The sequence below is a fragment of the Capra hircus genome, chromosome 7 (assembly GCF_001704415.2).
Source record: "Capra hircus breed San Clemente chromosome 7, ASM170441v1, whole genome shotgun sequence".
Classification (NCBI taxonomy): Eukaryota; Metazoa; Chordata; class Mammalia; order Artiodactyla; family Bovidae; genus Capra; species Capra hircus.
This window is the reverse complement of record NC_030814.1, coordinates 3,374,054-3,391,512: the sequence shown is the minus strand read 5'-3', so window position 1 is coordinate 3,391,512 and position 17,459 is coordinate 3,374,054. Positions and strand designations below refer to the sequence as shown.

General features: G+C 39.3%; 1 protein-coding gene across 1 annotated transcript in view; it reads right to left on the bottom strand.

Moving 5' to 3' along the window:
* The window catches only part of FBXL17 (F-box and leucine rich repeat protein 17), a 517,577-nt gene that overhangs the window by 316,789 nt on the left and 183,329 nt on the right, over positions 1–17,459 (bottom strand). The window lies entirely within an intron of this gene.

Genomic DNA, 17,459 nt, shown 5'->3' with positions numbered 1-17,459 from the left:
TGCAGCGCACTTAAAGCAGTGGCTAGCAGAGACAACGCTCTATGTAAGTGTTAGTGGTTTCTGCTTATTCTGAAATGATATGCAGGGAGGTTTTTAGAATCTTTTGGCTGTTCACTAGTCTTATTAGCCTCTCACCACCTCCAAGAGGTAGAGACCATTTCTTATTCAACTATGTCTTGCCAATACTAAGTTCAGTGCCTGGCACACAATCAGTGGTCAAAAAAGGAGGGGGGGAATACACATTACACTGAATTAAACATTAATATTATAATACTACAATGTTCCCATCTAGATCTGAAAAAGCAGTCATCTAGACACATTATGATTCAGAACATGAATTTCCTACACAATAAATCCAAATGTGACAAGCATCTCCCTTTAACACTCGATATTACCCAATTAAGGGACAGTTACAATGAAAAGGCTTAACAATGTTTCCTTTTTGCCAGGGTCCAGCATAGTCAACCTCTATTCCTTTATATCCCTCCTTACCATTTATTCGTCAATTCAAAAACCAAACTCTCCATCCTTTAAATGTATTATTGTGACATCAATGGCAAGGAAGGCAGATATGAAGGTTCAACTGACAATCAAGTATTAGGAAATGGGCTAAGATGTCAACAATGCAGGACGTTAAAATATTTTTAAAAATCTGTGCTGAAGATTTGGAAAATGTCTTTAGCATTACAAGCACACTGTGTGCAAAATAATATGTTAAAATTCTAAGGAAGTATGGATCTGTTTTATTTATAAATTTAATATTTTCCTCCTAACTGCCATAATTCACCCTGAAATATTTCTCCCTTTGGTTTCAGAAAAATAAAGTCTCAGTTGATACCTTGATGCAACATGCTGGATCATCAATAATCTGGCAATAAACTATTTTTCTCTGGCAATAAACCAAATATCTCTTCTAACATTTGTAAGCAGTAAGTGATAGTTAAGAATGAGCTTTCCCCTGAGTACCTGGAAATAAGACTGTCCTCTAAATTAAACTATAAAAGTGATCCGTATAGAAAAAATAAGCAAAGATAACGGTCAAAACAGCTCCCAGGCCAAAGCAAGAATTTGACATCACATCATCACAATGACATCCACAGAAAGTTATAATTCAGATAAAAGGGTGACCATGTAATTTATCACCCAACAATGACATTAAGCCAGACACAAACCAAGACTGTGCTGCACCAATTTTGACATAACCTTCACTCTAAACCACAAGAGGAGTTGGGAAAAAAGAATACAAAACAGGAGAGCAAATTTTGGTGTCGCCCTTCTAAGTACTGTAAACTTTGGCACTGCGCTTCCTGTTTCAGGAATATGCCAGTCCTTTGGCAATTAATGACATTTGCGTCCATGTCTGTTCTTATGGCGCAGTTTTGTGCTGCTATTTAACTTGATTACAAAACTTTTCATTCATTTCTGTCTTGCTTCTTTGGGTATATGGTGGGTCTTTTTGATCACTGGGATACTTGTGTCTCAAACCCCACATTCCAGCACTGTGCACCGTCAACTGCAGGTGGAAATCAAAAGCTCACTGACTGACGCAGTAATAACAAGCACTATGGCACGCATGCTCTCAGTAGTTCAGGATGTGCCAGGACCTGTCCTAAGCGCTTTACATGCTCAACCACATTTAAGTCAGACAGAAACATGCTGGAGTAGGCATCACTGCAATCTTCATTTACAGACAGGAGAACAAGACAGAGGGAGGCTATGCAACTTACCCCGTGACAAATGCCGGAAGTGGCAGCGTCAGGAATCAGAGCCAGACTGTGGCTCCAGATATAACTGCTATGCTGTACTGTCTCATAGTGGAAAACACACGTGCTTAAATAATTTATCTAATTATAATTCAACAGGACTGGAAAAGGTCAGTTTTCCTTCCAATCCCAAAGAAAGGCAATGCCAAAGAATGCTCAAACTACTGCACTACTGACTCATCTCACACACTGGCAAAGTAATGCTCAATATTCTCCAAGCCAGGCTTCATTAGTACATAAACTGAGAACTTCCAGATGTTCAAGCTGGATATTGAAAAGGTAGAGGAACCAGAGATAAAATTGCCAATATCCGTTGGATCATCAAAAAAGCAAGAGAATTCCAGAAAAACATCTACTTCTGCTTTATTGACTATGCCAAAGCCGTTGACTGTGTGGATCACAAGAAACTGTGGAAAATTCTTAAACAGATAGGAATACTAGACCACCTGACCTGCCTCCTGAGAAATCTGTATGCAGGGCAAGAAGCAACAGTTAGAACTGGACATGGAACAACAGACTGGTTCCAAATAGGAAAAGGAGTGTGTCAAGGCTGTATACTGTCACCCTGCTTATTTAACTTATATGCAGAGTACATCATGAGAAACGCTGGGCTGCAAGAAGCACAAGGTGGAATCAAGATTGCTGGGAGAAATATCAAGAACCTCAGATATGCAGATGACACCACCCTTAAGGCAGAAAGTAAAGAAGAAATGAAGAGCCTCTTGAAAGTGAAAGAGGAGAGTGAAAAAGTTGGCTTAAAGCTCAACATTCAGAAAACTAAGATCATGGCATCCGGTCCCACCACTTCATGGCAAACAGATGGGGAAACAGTGGAAAGAGTGATAGATTTTATTTTTTTGGGCTCCAAAATCACTGCAGATGGTGATTGCAGCCATGAAATTCAAAGACGCCTGCTCCTTGGAAGAAAAGTTATGACCAACCTAGACAGCATATTAAGAAGCAGAGACATTACTTTGCCAACAAAGGTTTGTCTAGTCAAAGCTACGTTTTTTCCAGTAGTCATGTATGGGTGTGAGAATTGGACCATAAAGAAAGCAGAGTACTGAAGAAGTGATGCTTCTGAACTGTGGTGTTGAAGAAGACTCTTGAGAGTCCTTTGGACTGCAAGGAGATCCATTCAGTCCATCCTAAAGGAGATCAATCCTGAGTGTTCATTAGAAGGACTGATGCTGAAGCTGAAACTCAAATATTTTGGCCACCTGATGCAAAGAAATGACTCACTGAAAAAGCCCTTGATGCTAGGAAAGACAGAAGGCAGGAGGAGAAGGGAATAACAGAGGATGAGATGGTTGGATGCCATCACCGATGCAATGGACATGAGTTTGAGCAAGCTCTAGAAGTTGGTGATGGACAGGGAGGCCTGGTGTGCTGCAGTCCATGGGGTAGCAGAGTCGGACATAACTGAGTGACTGAACTAAAGCTGAAATAATTTATTATAAGTTTTCAGTTATGAAACATTAAGGTTATTTTTAAATGCACCAAAGTAGGTGATGATTACATCCAGAGTTGGCGCAGGTATGGAGAAACAGATATTCTTTTCCAGGGACACAGTTGTATATTGATATACTCTATGGGGAATGAGAAAGATACGTAAAAGTTTATATGTATATTTATCCTTATATGCACAAATTCCATTTCAAGATTTTAACCCTAAGTAGACAAAAATTAAAAGCATACAAAGACATAGGTATAAGAATACTCATCATATTAGAAATTATTAGTATGTCTATCAATAAGAGATTAGTTAAGTACAATATGTTAAACCCTATCATAAATTCATACGAAATGGTGACACAGATCTGTATTTATCAAAATAAAAGTAAATCCATAGTATATTGTTGACATAAATACAGAGAGCAAAATAGCAAACACAACATAATTCTAGAAAGAGGCGGTGGGAGGACACGGTCACATGTGCGTATCTAAAAATACGGTCACCAAAATGTCAACAATGGAAGGATTTCGATAGTGAGATTTTAGGTAGTCTCCACTTTAAAAAAGAAAAATAACTAAAACCCTCCTTGTGTATGTGTTGTTATTTTTACAAAGGGGCATCAGAGAAATACAAGAGTGCACAATGTAAGAGATACTCCCGCTCCATTCTAGGCCATGAAAGAAAACAAGCGTTGATGGCAAGTAAGTGGCTACGATGGAAGGTGAGGGACAAGCTCAGAGCGAAACCAAGTGGCCTGAGCACCCGGGGAGCCAGCTCCCGGCCCACCCTCAGCACTCGCACGCCGCGCAGACCTGGCCAAGCCACGGGTAAGCCTGGGGCCTCAGCTTCCAAACTGCAAAACAAGAGCCCCGGGAGGCATCCTCAGAAGCCTTCTGAACCCCAAGGCTCTGTGGCTAAAATCTGCAGAAGAGCAGGGGGCAACATGGTAACTCCTCACTCCCTTGCCAGTCACGGTGGATTACTCTATAGGCTCTCAGTACACATTGGTCCGTTTGTACAAGACGTGAAATACCAAAGGCCAGAAAATGAGAACAGCAACGAAAGCGCGTACACACACGCAGGCACTCGTTACTGGCAACACGACTGTTCCTCAGAGAGTAGGGCAGAACACTCACCTAAGGATGGAGCCCACGGGAGACCCCTCACTATCCCAGCAAAAGCTCATTCCCAGAGCTGACAGTGCTCTTGTAACGTTTCACTCTTATACAGATGAAAAACTACAATATGATCCAGTTGACATTGTGGTTATTTATATTTCTACTGACAAAAATCTCAGGAAAAGAGTCAAGTGAGACCTTGACGTTGCATTTCACAGTTACTCAGATATATCAATAATCAAATCTGGAGAGCTGCCAATAAAAATAGAATAAACATCATTAGCATTTTAATAAACCTGCAAGCCAGAGGGCTGGAAAAACAGAGCAAGACAGAGCAAAGGGAAATGAGCGTGTTGAGTGCCTTCCCTCTAGCGGTTTGCCCCTGGCAGTCCGCCGTGTCCTCCCCACGGCACTCCTGCAAAACACAAGCTCCAGGGAGATGTTGCTGTATTTTTAACCCTCTCATAGAGCTGCCCCAGCCCGAAAGTTCCGGGGATATGTTGTAGTCTTTTTTTATTTTTAACTGAGAATAAATAACCTGACTTTTAAAATACTTTTGGAAAGCGCTGATCTTTTAGTTATAAGCAGCATCTTGAATGTCAGATAGCCAGAATGTGATTTAATATGTTAACCAAATAGATTCAGATGAAAGATGAAGGAAAACGTGGTAAGAAGACGGGAGGAAGAAAAGAAAATAAAGAGTATGCACGCATAGGCAACAGATGAAGCGCCGACAGAGCGCAGGCAGGCGGCTGGGCTAGAGCCTCTGAAGCCACGCCCAATCAGATCCGAGGGCCCGTGGAGTATACCGAACGAAGAATTACACATGGACACGCAAAGTGAACCGTGGGTTTCCTTAACTTTCAGTCATTATGGTTCCTCAACTGAAACAGAAATTAGAGTTTGAGAGCCCTGCTTCCTGAGATATTCTGAATTTCATTTATCTCATTATTCCATGATGCATGTGTGAGTATGTGTATATGTACAGAAAATCTTAAAATATATTTTTCAAAAGTATAATATTAAAATAAATTTGGATGCAAACTGCAAGTGAAAAACATTTACAGAAGTAAAGTAGCTATGTATCAAGGTGTTTTATTTTATGGTAAAAAAAAAACTCCATTTATGAATCTGAAAACACTTCACCCATTTAATCTGAAAATAGAGATGTTTACGAAAATATACAAAAATGAATGTACACTAAGTGCCTTATTTTCTTCAGATAATTATGAACACTGCAGTGTCACGACACCATAAGCAATAAGTAACCTTCAAGAATCTGCTAGTGTCTTTAAAACGTTTGATTTAAGACCTTTGCTGTCAATTTGCAGGGAACCATAAGGCTACAATGGTGATAAAGCATCGATGATGGATGATACCACCCCAGCCACCATTCTAATAATGAACTAATGACTCATACTCAAGGTGCTTTTGAAACATGATTAAGCCTCCAAACATTTCACTATGGTAGGTTCTCATTACCCCAGTCTTATAAAAGAGAACTTAAATAAGCTTTTTTTTTTTTTTTTATGAAAGAGAACTTAAATAAGTTTACCAAGGTTATACAGTGAATGACAATGATAAAGTCTGGAGCAACAATAACAACAACTCCCATCGTCCTCCGCGAGCCCTATTCATTAGTACTGCAGAGAAGACTTCCAGAGAAATGTATTTCATTGTTCTGTATCTAACTGACCTTCTCTGGTAGCCACTGGCAAGTGTTTGCCAAAATGTCACTGCCCAAAAAACTCCTTACAATGCCATGTATTATAAAATGAATATGTCAAGAATCAGATGAAAATGTCATCAGTGACACTGACAACAATAAAAGAAAATATTCTACAGACTTAAGGAATGGAAGAAGATCTAAGTTAATGGGGAAAAACTTACTGAGAGAATGTCACCAATGACTACATTAACAAAAAAGTAAGAGATCACAGCTCTAAGTAAGGAAAGAAGACACAAATTAAAGGGGGCACAGTTCCTGGGAATCAAATGCTCTGTAATGGATTCAAAAGGGTAGAAGACTCCATCCGCAGGGGCTTCTGGGAAAGCTACAGCATCTCATTTAGGTATCATCTCTTTATTCCTGGTGGAGACAGAGGTAACATGCCTAAGCACCTGTGAGAGCTCTTCAGTGCTGAATCCCAAAGTCATTGGGTTTCTTCTTGGCATGTCGAAATGAATGACATAATTTGTGAATGTCAAAAGCAGTCACATCAAATTAGATAGAAATTTAATTTGAACAAAAATTTCCACCACATAGCCTTTAAAATATAAAGTCAAAAGCTGTCAATGTTCCTACTCCAAAGTCTCTAGAAGTTAAGTTTCACTTGTACAAATACTTGAAATCAAACAACCCAGCTCAGTGTGTCTACTCTTTTGAAATTAAAAGAAGTAATTTCACTTTTAAAAGAATTACTTTTACACTGAGTATTGATTTTAAATGGACTTAGCTTGCAAATGTGATTCTCAAAATAAATGATCGCAGCTTGATACTGATGATTAGAATACATTTTGGGTATATTCTGGAATTTCCACCTGTATATGATTAGCACTTTTAAATAACAGCTTTACTAGAACTTTCAAAATAGCCTGCATATTTTTGATTACCTGCCTGAGGATGAACTGCACTGAAGATTAACTACAGTCCAGGTTTAAACCTAGAAGTTTTGTTCCACCTAAATGCTTACAGGACACTATTCTCCCAACAATGAAATGAAATCAATGCCAATTAATACTAAAAACATGGAGAGCACTTGTTAGGATTTCCTGCTACCTTGAATTACTTACTACTGCATGGTCTCCCCCATGTGTACACCCAAGCTCATCAGTGTGGGTCACCACAAACTCTCAGTTCTCTTACCTGAGAACAGTGTGCACTCCACAACCTATCCAGAGGACTGAAATGTAAGACGCAGCTATCAGTGGCAAGTCACTAAAGATGAGTGTGGCCACACAAACGAAGCAACAGAAAGATACTGTCGGGGGAAACGCAGACACGGAGCAGCAGGAGTGAAAGGTTACGCTGGCCTTGTCTCTTTTAAAACAGCTACACTTTCAAAACAGGATGCCAGCATCAAGGAGCCGCAGTGGCCGTGTGGATGTCTAAACACCTGTCGGGGCCTGCCCGGAGATACTTCACACTTCTCCCCTCTAACAAGCTTCACTGTTACATGTTACATTTGTACTTGGAGACAACTGCCAAAAGCCATCACCAAAAAGGAAAAAACAAAAAACAAAAACAAAGCTCCTCTATAACCTAATAATGCTGTCTTCGTACTAGGAATAAATTTGTAAAAGAAAAATCTTGGAAACAAGAAGAAAATGGACAACTTATAAAGCTACAAATTATTAAACATTTGTAATTCCAATAAGAACACAGTATGCAAAATATTAACTATATGATAAGTAATATATATTTCTTTGAAGATACTTATCCAACAAATAAATCTGCAGGAAAAAAATGTTACCGAAAAGTCTCCTGTTTCGTTTCGTTTTTTAAACTCCTTACGAAGTTTAATGATGAAGCCAGGGCACTGCCATGACATATTTTGTTGTCCCTTTTCCAAATAAATTGCTGCCGCAAGGATATCATGTTTCTTCCAGATTTCTCTCCCCTTGCCTTCACTCAGTTTTGTTAATTCAGCAAGGTTAACATATTGTCACACTAAAACTGTATCCATGAACCTCTCTCATAAACCACCACTCTGTTAGAGAAGTCAGTTTGTGCCTCTTTAACTCTTCAGTTACATTTATAAAGCATTTTTAAAGGTGAAGTCTATACTCCTTACATGAGCTTGACTATTTCGACTGACTTATTTTGATTTGCTCTATTTCTTGACCAGTATGAACAGTTCATTTTCTTTTTTTTTTTACCTTGAACACTAGCTCATGCTCACTAGGTTTATTTGTATTGCCATCTAATCAATCAACACACATTTACTAAACTTCTGGTTAGAAGCCCAGGACTACAGAAAAGACAAAATTCCCAGGCACAGTTTTAATTCCTATGCGGTTATCAACATCACATTCTAAGAAATTTACAATCCATCTGAGTATAAATTAAAACTAAAAGAAAAAAATTCAACCTACTCTCTCTCTCCAAATGTGAGATTCTCCAGGTATATATTCACACAAAATACTCATCTCTCTGTGTGTGTGTAATACAACATAACATCAAAATACTAAAACATATTGGTAACTTGCTAATGAAAAAAAAAAAGATTAATCAAAACCAAAAATAAGAACCGAGTTTAAATTCAAGTTAAAAGGAAAACAAATGGAAACTGTATTTCCCAAATGAAACCACTTCTCAAAATACCATAATAAATCACGGAGGGAAATGTTTCCAGGCTTTATTTAACAGGCAGTAAAACCTGGAGGCAGGCTTGATTAGTGTGCTGCTATAGCAAATGGTAAGATGAGCTATGGTATACATATCAAAACCACCTACCAGTCTTAACTAGTTTATTGAGGCATGGTCTTTAAGGTGATAGTTAAAATTAAAAGTGTTTAAAACATGAAAAGACTTTCACTTCTATTTGTGGAATTTTTTGTGGTATTTTTGTCATAGGTGTTAGTACCATTATTGACACTATGCCATAGAAGTTATGTCCTTACAAGACTTATTATTAAAAAAAACAGATGTTAAAGACAAACATAACAGTGATTAAGTTTCAGCCATAATTCTTCTAAGACGTGGACTCCTTTCCAGTTCTCCCTAACTTGACAATAGGGTAGAAAAGGTTCTGTTCTGAATAATATGAAACACGGAAAACTGTCTTAAATATATCTAAAATCAAGCCCTTTACTTATGTACTTTTGAGTTTTTTTTTTTTTTTAATATTTATTTATTTATTTATATCACTGCAACCAGTCTTATTCAAGGCAGGCATGATTTGGTAGTTGCCAATAGCACGTGGGATCTTAGTTCCCCAGCCAGGGATTGAACTTGCGTAGCCCCCATTGCAAGGCAGGTTCTTAACCACTGGACCACCAGGGAAGTACCCTACTTTTAAGTTTGTATCCACACTATACCTTTCAGAAGACCTGTCTTTTTCCCCTTGCATTTTTTTAGGTGAATAATCAAAATTAAACAGTAACACTAGAAACTTCAAATGGATGTTATTTTATTGTAATTTTATTTAATCAGTGATATTTATTTTATTACAATGCAATTTAGCTAGCACTTACATTCAACAGACTCTGCTGGTAAGTTTAACTGCTTATTGCAACTAAATGTATTTTAAAACTCAGAATAAGCTTTCGTGGGAAGTTTGGTAGATGGGACTGAGGTCAGGGAGATCTCCATTCAGCCCTGACTGTACTTACTAGTTGGGATTGTCCGCAAGATCCTTTACCTTTCTGAGTCTTTTTTATTTTAACCTCATCTATAAAATAGAGTGTAATGATACCTACAGGGCTTCCCCCTGTGGCTCAGATCCTTTGGAGAAGGGCATGGAACCCACTCCAGTATTCTTGCCTGGAGAATCCCAGGGACAGAGAAGCCTGGTGGCCTACAGTCCATAGGGGTCGCGAAGAGTCAGACGCAACTGAACCGACTTGGCACGCAGGCATGCAGTGATACCTATGTCACAGAGCTGATGTGATGATTAAGTAGGGTAATGAGTAAAACACTCTTGGCAACTTACTATAAAATTTCAACATAGATCAGGTACAAAATCACTGTCTGAGTAAGAAACCACACCAAAACTTCATAGCTTAACAAAAACCACCCTTATCTGCTCACGGGTCCCTGGACCAACAATTTGGACTGGGCTCAGCGGCACAGTCCTGCTGGTTTTATTCACAGGGCTGCAGGAATCCAAAGTTTTGCGTGAGGCTGGATGGTCTGACCTGGCATTACGGACACGTCTGACAGATGACCCTGGCTAGACCTCTATCTCCAGGTGATCTCCCGTTCGCAGAGAGACAACTCTGGGCTTCTTCAGGCGGGGCAGCTTCCAGAAAGGCAAGAACAAAAGTTGCAAGCCCTCTTGAAGCCAAACCTTGGAAGCCCTCCCACAAAATTTCCACTGCATTCTCTTGGTTAGAGCAAGTCACAAAGCCAGGGCAGGTGCATGCGGCTAGGGAAAGACACCCTCTTGATGTAAGGATAGCTACATCTTAATGCACACAGGCCTGCACACAGCGGTGGGTGAAGTGTGTGGCTATAGTCTGCAATCTTCTAAAGCCTGCAAAATAGTGACAAACTTTTATAACACCTATGCCATCTTTCAGCTATAAATAACTGCAGAATTCATGTCTTAAAACCAAAAAGAAGAAAAAACTAGCTTGAGTTTCCCCCAATCTAGAGAACACTGTTCTGTTGCTTCAATGACAGACTTGAAAGAAGACCAACATCCAGACCTAGTGACTGATACCATCCTTTAGATTTCTTTGTTTTTCTGTGTTCTAAGAGTCCTCCACATTTTTCTATTTAATCTAGTCAGTATATTTATTTTCATCTGATTTGATATTTCAACCTTCAGCATGTAGCTTTCCAGTCAAACAATTCACAACAAATAGAATCACCAAAAAATCTGGATCAGTATGCTACACTTCAAGAAACTATGACATTTTATTTTAAAAAGTAAAGAAAAACATATCATTGTAAAAACTAAATATCCTTTTGTTCTTCTCCATAAAAATGATCACTAGAGAAAAATGATTTTGTGGTATAGTTCATCAGCAAGGCTTTAGAGATCTAGTCATACAGATTTAAGCAGAAATAAAGAACGAGATTTTTATAGCCACTAACAAGCAAAAAGTAGAATGCCAAAGCAAAACTTGAAATTTAGTTTATTGTATCAAATCTAATTTTAATGACTATCTCTCTAAATTTTTGTCACAGTTACAGAAAGTCACTAAATGATAAATGCTACCAAAACTTCCTTTAACATGACTGTCTCTAAAAGATTCATTTCAAGAGCCACAGTTCTTAATACGATACAATACAATCTGCTCTGGGTAATTTCACGGGGCAGGATATGCCACTGAACATGCTGCGTGATAAGAACTGCTCCTTAAGGAAGGAGAGAAATGAAGGAAACAGCTACTTGCTGTTTGACAATATGGTGAACAGAGAAGCGGTTTGGGGAATGGTTAATTTCCTAAACTTGACATTTTTTTTTAGCTGAGGTTCAGTTACAACACGGCTTCATAAAGAAACAATTGGAAACTCAAGTCGTTTTCAAAAGACAAATTGGTGCTGCCAAAATACTCAATAAAGGAAAACTTTAAAAACAGAGGGATGCCTAATCTGGTTTTTAAGACATTCAAAAATCCTGATTACGTTATGAGAAGCCATACAAGAAGCCAAACACACACCTGTCTAGAGAAAATGCCACCAGCCAGCACCGTCTTTGGTGTTTAGGGACATTCCTCCTATATGAACAAGCCTCCTTAGTGGGCATTACTGAAACTAGATAATTCGACTCGATAACTACAGATTAAAGATAACACTGCGCTACCATTTGGGAAAGATAATCCACTCGATTTACTCTTAAAGGGAATCTTGTGTGTCTAACATACTCCCCTTTTGCTCCAATTATCTCAAAGTCCTCCATGAGTGACAGATCTGCTATATAGGCTCATATGGAATAGTTACCATTTTTGAAAAATAGTGGCAATTCTAACACTCTCTCGTTATATTGCTTACTAATCTTAATTGCCATGATTTCAAAAGACAGTTCCAGAGTGCATCTTGAACAAACAGAAAAGCAATTACCCTAAATTAATTGCTTTGCTGATGCGACTTGCAGGAGGGATGCCTAGTGGTTTTCAGCTCCTGCCAGCGCTTTCACAAGTTGATGTTCTGATGACTTTTTAGCCTATTTTTGCACCAGAGCAATTAACCAGATAATTGTTCTAATGTGAACCTGCTCTTAATCAGTATGCTTAGGTTCATACTAACAATTAACCAAATATTAAACATACACTTCAACAGCAGCACTTAAAAGTGCTATAGGAAGAATTAAGAAAAAACAGTTTTCTCATACAGCCATACTCTTCTCACCAAGAAACAGAAAAAAATGCTGTATCTGTCTCCTCTGCCTCTTTTCAATTAATATAAGGTATCATTACATATGAAGAGCAAAGTTTCTGGGTCTTCATTTAAAAGTATTCCAAAGATTCCATTCAAAAGACAGAAGCCAACGATTCAACATTATAAACCTAAGAGGAGGGCACGGCAACCCCCTCCGGTATTCTTGCCTGGAGAACCCCCGTGGAGAGAGGAGCCCGCAAAGAGCCGGCCATGACTGAGAGACTAAGCACAGAGCACACTGTCCAGGACACGGAGCTGCCGCTTTCAGACAGAAGGGATGCAATACCGAGAGCAAGCTCTATCTGAACCCAGACAGGACAGCAGCCCTTACTTTAGTAAGTACCAATTTAACTCAGAAATAAATAAAACCTGGGGAAAAGAGGACATGCGAACCAATCGCCTGGATTTTAACCAGAGCTCAAGCCAAATTTAAAAGCAGACTTACACATCCTGCAGAAGCAGCATTTCTAATTCCCTCAACACACAGGCATTAAATTACTTCTCTGAGCTGGGCTCTACGCGAGGTACCTGGGGCTGAGGCTGGGGCAGAGGGCTATAGACAAAGAGGCAGGTTCCCCTTCCAAGGAGAGAGTCATAAGCAAAACATCACACAGCCACACAATGTCGCCTGCCGCCAGTCGACCAACGTGCTATGGATTCAGCCGACAGTGATGTGATACCGCACTCATTACAGCCACCATTATTATTTCCTCTTTTCCTTAACAGTAGAGGAATTCGCACTCATTTTAAGGCAAATTATTGGCAGTGCAACTATAACTGTTAATGAAACGAGTCTCATTAACTTCTGAACTTCAGTAAGCAAGGAGTTATTTTATGCTACCTTAAATATTTTATCAGTTGAGGAGTGATATACATAAAACCCTTCCATCTTCACGAGGCAAAAAGGCTCAAGCTGAAAGTACTGTGTCATTCTGTAGGTCGCCCTGTCTTCTTCTTTAATTTCTAAAAGGGCCATCATTCAGAAAATGGTCCAGGCACAAACATGTCAAGTCTGCCATTTTTAATTATTACCAGTCAAGTTCCAGCAATTTTTCCTCTGGTTAAACATGTGTGTACCTATCTTCTAAGATATTTCTTTACGCCACTGTTCATAAAATATTTTAGGCTGAAGCAAAATATCTTGCACAAAATTAATAACTAATCACAGGAGATATTTATCATCTCAAGCCTTTTACAAGGAAATTGTCAGATTTAATCACCTTTCTCATATTTTCACTATTTACTGGGCTTCATTTATCATACATTTTAAAATTTTGACAACAGTGAGTTATTTTAATTACCATTTCTGGTTGGGGATTAAGAATAAGACAACTCCTTAGGGAAGGGGAGGCAGGGCAGGAAGTCATATATTTGTCTGAACAGTCAATAAACTATTATCATTTTCATCAATAGATGAAGATTTTGCTCAATGTTGGCAATTTTAAAACGGGTTTGAGGTTAGGAAGCCTCCCAATGCACAGCAGTGCATTCTTCATCATATAAATTGTGTCCATCCTTTCCCATAATTTGATCAGGAATTCTGATTTCATAACATATAAAACATGATTTTTAATGCCACAGACTAACTGCTTAATATATACATTCACTCATCTTTATATTGCCTTAAAAACACAGAATCAGTAACAATATTTAAATAGCACACCCAGGAATACCAATAATATGATACTATAAAAGCTCTATTATTGTTACTTACAAAAACGTTTACTTATACTTTATCATCGCTCACTAGGAACCAAAGACAAAGTGGAAATTTAAAATTACCATTGTATGTTGGAACTGTCATAAAAATTGACATTATTCTGCAAGACAAAATAATGCGAACATGGACAATCAATAAGACAAACTCGTCCACGTCAAATCCAGCTTCCATCTCTTCAGAACTGGAGTTAAATATCAAACCTGGCTGACACAGATAAGATACAGATGACCTCATATAGATTTTCCTTTCAAGTAACTGTACTAGGTTAAATGCTTCAGTGCTATATATTAATTAATATTTCCTGTAAGTGATATTCAATAACTAGAATTACTCAAAAAACCAGTATCAGAACTGATATCCAGTATCACTACATACCAAACAATGAAAAAGTACCTTTAATTTGAATTTCATCTGAGGATAAAAGCACACATCATTTCATCAGAGAAACTTTCTGTTCTATAGAAAAATATCATCAGCTATTTGAAAAATCACATATACAGATTAGTTATGGCAGTTACATTTTTTACCAAAGGTACTGAAACATTCAATGAAGTTAACTTCCTTCTTTTTAACTCAGTAATGCTTACTCAAAGTATATAGCACCTAGTATTCTCCTTTATGAGAAGGCAATGGCAACCCACTCCAGTACTCTTGCCTGGAAAATCTCATGGACGGAGGAGCCTGGAAGGCTGCAGTCCATAGGATCGTTGAGGGTCGGACACGACTGAGAGACTTCACTTTCACTTTTCACTTTCATGCATTGGAGAAGGAAATGGCAACCCACTCCAGTGTTCTTGCCTGGAGAATCCCAGGGACAGGGGAGCCTGGTGGGCTACCATATATGGGGTCGCAGAGTCAGACACGACTCAAGTGACTTAGCAGCATTCTCCTTTACTCTGCAATGATTAATTTATTACAACTGCCAGAGAGCACCTGCAGAAGCTATAATACTTGTAAAAATAAATATGCATCATCACATGCTTAAATATCTATTCTAAATTCATCTTGAAATTCTTTTTGGTATCAAATATGAGCCAGATGTGATATTAGACATAAAAATGAGCAACACTTTCTACTTTTCCTCAATAAAGTTAGGAAGAAATTAAGAGCATTTGTAAATGGCATTTTTGGGGAAAAAAATGTTTTTGTTACAAAATCTAGATGTTTTTAAAATCTATAGGTCTTAGTTAAACAAAGCTAGTGGAGGTAACGGAATTCCAGTGGAGCTACTTCAAATCCTAAAAGATAATGCTGTGAAAGTGCTGCACTCAATATGCCAGCAAATTTGGAAAACTCAACAGTGGCCACAGGACTGGGAAAAGTCAGTTTTCATTCCAATCCCAAAGAGAGACAATGACAAAGAATGTTCAAACTACTGCACAATTGCAATCATTTCACATGCTAGCAAAGTGATCCTCAAAATCCTTCAAGCTAGGGCCCAACAGTACAAGAACGTTCATATGTACATGCTGGATTTAGAAAAGACAGAGGAACAAGAGATCAAATTGCCAACATCTGTTGGATCATAGAAAAAGCAAGAGAGTTCCAGAAAAACCTCTGCTTCATTGACTACACTAAAGCCTTTCACTGTGTGGATCACAACTATGGAAAATTCTTCAAAAGATGGAAATACTAGACCACCTGACCTGCCTCCTGAGAAATCTGTACGCAGGTTAAGAAGCAACAGTTAGAACCAGACATGGAACAACAGACTGGTTCCAAATCAGGAAAGGAGTATGTCAGCTGTATATTGTCACCCTGCTCATTTAACTTATATGCAGAGTACATCATAAGAAATGCCAGGCTGGATTACAAACTGGAATCAAGATTTCCAGGAGAAAAATCAATAACCTCAGAGAAGCAAATGACACCACCATTATGGCAGAACTTGAAGAGGAACTAAAGAGCTTCTTGATGAAGGTGAAAGAGGAAGGTGAAAAAGCTGGCTTAAAACTCCACATTCAGAAAACTACCATCATGCCGTCTGGATCCATCACTTCATGTCAAGTAAATGGGGAAACAATGGAAACAGTGACTTTATTTTCTTGGGCTCCAAAATCATTGCGGATGGTGACTGTACTCATGAAATTAAAAGACGCTTGCTCCTTAGAGAAAAGCTATGTCAAACCTAGAGAGCGTGTTAAAAAGCAGAGACATCACTTGCCAACACAGGTCTGCATATTCAAAACTATGGCTTTTCCAGTAGTCATGTATGGTGTGAGAGTTGGAACATAAAGAAGGCTGAGCACATCAGAACTGATGCTTTCAAACTGTCATGCTGGAGAAGACTCTTTGAGAGTCCCTTGACAACAAGGAGATCAAGTCAATCAATCCTAAAGGAAATCAACCCTGAATATTCATTGGAAGCTGAAAATCCAATCCTTTGGCCACCTGATGCGAAGAGCCGACTCACTGGAAAACACCCTGAGCTCCCATGAGGGCAGGAGGAGAAGGGGTGACAGAGGATGAAGCGGTTGGATGGCATCACCGACTCAACGAACATGAGTTTGAGCAAATGCTGGGAGATGGTGATGGACAGGGAGGCCTGGCGGGCTGCCGTGAATGGGCACAAAGAGAAGGATGTGACTGCAAGACTGAACCACAACCAGTCTTATCAGAAACTCTCACTTCTCAGATACCCCATAAGGAAAAGAAAAGGGAAGACTCTACTGATGTTCAGGAAGACCAAGCATAGTCTGAGGGTAGGGTGACCACAAAAGTCGCCATCCAAAGCTGGACATGCGGATCGCAGAAGGGGCGGCAGCGGCACAGACTGGAGCCTGACGACCCCCAAACCCACAGGGGAGGGCTGAGACTGGCCTGAGCACAGCAGGACACAGGGCAGGAGGCCTGGGGCAGGCAGTGTGCCCCTCGCGGGCAGAGTTGCAGCTCTGGAGGCGGAAAAGTGGGCTCCGAGGCTGTGTCCACCAGTTAGGAGGTGAGAGTGGTCTAATCTTCCTGGACTCTAATCCCTTCATCTAAATGAAGCTAGTATCTTCCTCAGGGTGGCAGAGATTAAATGAAACACAGGGTGTAAACACTTTGGACACTGTGTGGCATAGATTGTAATAAACGGTAGCTATTACTACCTTTTATTATTAACATTGGTTCAAAAACAAAGGAGAGAAAATATTATACCCTTCAGTCTCAGCAGCACCACAGAAAACAAGCGTGGTTTTAAAGAGAGCGTCTAATGGATAGGACACCAGAGGCATCATTTTCAACGATGGCCAGGGGGCCTGAGGGCTTGTCAGGTGGCACCACTAGCAAAGAACCCACTTGCCAACGCACGAGACATAAGAGACGTGGGTTAGATCCCTGGGTCGGGAAGATCCCCTGGAGGAGGGCATGG